Genomic DNA, 2,439 nt, shown 5'->3' with positions numbered 1-2,439 from the left:
TCGTTTGTACTCATTTCTTTGAGCAACTTATGAATAGATTGATTGTGAACCAGCCTATTGACACTCGTTCTGGTTTCCTGTTTATTTAGCGGGGCTTCCCAGGTATCTTTGGAATACCAAGGAAATTCTTGCACCTGAAATTGTCAGTGTCTTGGAAACCCTCGAATATTTTTTATCTGAGAAGTGCCCCGATGAGGAATTTCGTTGCACGAGAAACAGTAGAAAAACGAAGCTTCATTCGGTGCTTCTGCAAGCATCTGTTGAAGGGGCGACGGCATTGAGTGAGGTCGCCTCGATTGACTCTTTTCTAAAGTACATCAGGCAACATTGGCAACCCCCATTGCTTGGCCAATAAGGGACACTTTAAAAGAGGGGGAGGGAGTGTTAGAACAAAATTGATACAAATTAAAAAAAAAAGAAGGGACGACGAAATGTTCGGCTAGGTGGCGCAAGCTGCCGCCCGTCACAAAGGTTATAGCCATTATCCATCCATCCATTGATGGACTTTTAAAAATGGTCAATTGTGTCGCCATCAAGCCCGAGGAAAACTGCTAGCGGCTGCAGAAGCTGCTTAGAAGTTTGCATTTTTCTTAAAGACGGAGAAAAGACACTTTTTATTTCTCCGGTACTTCAGAAGGATAGGGGCTATTTAGCCCTCGGCATTGTCCGGCTGTAATTCTTATATTGACGGTATTGGTCTCCGGATGCTCGAAAAAGCCTAAGCACGCATGTTACTACAAATCCTCGGCACATTAATACTTAAGACCCATGTTGGTGTAAAAAAAAAAAAAAAAAAACTATTTCTAAACTCTGGTTTAAAAACATGCTTTTCGTGCAAGGCTCGTCAAATTATGAGGCCCTGGAGAAATGCAGCCTTCTGCGTTAAGTCCTTATTTCGAACCCTTTTTGTTCGCCTTCCGCCCATTGAAAAGCATGCGGGAAGGGCCTTAGAACGCACCTGGTATCGCTGCGCCGCAGCGTTCTTCCGCAACATAAAGTTCGTCTGCTTTCCTCGCCGTCACCATGGCAACGAACGCCGAATGAATGGAAGCACGCACGGTACCCAGAGCCGTGTATTGAGAGAGTTTGGTCAATGGGAGGTGCGGGCAGAGTCGAGGCGTGCGGCAGAGTCGGAAAGAGGGCTTGGCATGCTCTCTTGACCAACCAGAAGCCGAAAAGAATCCCCTAGCGGTGGTAGCGGCAAACAGTTCTGATCAAAAGTCTATGTTCGTATATGGTTTTAATAAACGCGTAAGAGTGAAGTGTAGTAACTCTTCGTGGTCGAAAATAGGGTGCACGTGTTGTTTTGATTATGATCATACAGAAAGATGTAAGAAACGAATGCGCCGCGCAACTCTGTTTTGCGCGGACAGAGTGTGACCGTTCGGACGGCAGATTCCCGGCCCTGGGCGCGTGGCGTACGAATCATCTCGATCGTTCCGCTAGTCTCACCCTTCCACCATCATTTTGGATTAACGTGACTGAAACATCACGTGTACCATATTTTGAGCCATTGAGAGTTACTCCAATGCAGTTATCAGGTTTGTTTCTCGCGACCACCGCCAGGGTATTATTTCCAGCTTCTGGTTGGTCACATTCGAATTTCTGAAGACGCCCTGGAACACGCCCACCCCGCTTTTGGCCAATGGCGCCTCCTCATTCGTCTCCTATACTTCCCAACGAATGGCCAAACTCTCCACATTTACGGCTCTGACGGTACCGCTAGTACCGCCGCGTGAAGCCAGCAGCAGCTGACGCCATTTTACGAACGCCGTCTGCTAGCCGAAGCCGAACGCGGTTTGTCAGATCAACCGCCTTCGCCGGTGCGCCGCTGGCAAAGACGACGAAGCTGAGGCACGCCGACGGCGATTGAACAAGCAACAGCACCGCGGGACGACTGCAACGGTGGCATTTAGTGGGTTGATATCAAAGGCGCGAAATAGGCAAGGAGAATTTTTATTTGAATCATAACACGCGATGCCACGGTCGGCATCGTTACAAAGACAACAGTCGGACCCGACAAAATAATGAAAAGTGAATAAAAATTAAAAAAAAAAAAAGACGGGAGCCGTTCTCGGGCGGCGTGTTCTTTGATGAGTTAATTCCAGATTTGCCTGAAAATTTGCTAAACACACCAACAAACATCGCTGAAATAATAACCCAAATATTGGGCCAAAATCAATATTTTTCGCGAAGGTATCGAATTTACAATTTTTGTCCTCACTGTGTTGTTTTCAAGGTGAAAATCTCTACTGACAAACAATGCAAGCGAAGACACGGTTCACACTTTGGACTGCACACTTTGTTCCCAGCTGATTACGAGCAGTTTCACGGTTTCAAATGATTGCTTTGGAAGCTCGCTCCAGCAGCAGCACGAAGCAAACGCTCGGCATGGTCCATTTTTAGACTACCCGCTCAACCTGCAAGTCCGCCTTCCCC

Source organism: Ixodes scapularis, unplaced genomic scaffold (genome assembly GCF_016920785.2).
Source record: "Ixodes scapularis isolate PalLabHiFi unplaced genomic scaffold, ASM1692078v2 PGA_scaffold6__148_contigs__length_123643588, whole genome shotgun sequence".
NCBI lineage: Eukaryota > Metazoa > Arthropoda > Arachnida > Ixodida > Ixodidae > Ixodes > Ixodes scapularis.
This window is presented reverse-complemented; position numbering follows the sequence as displayed.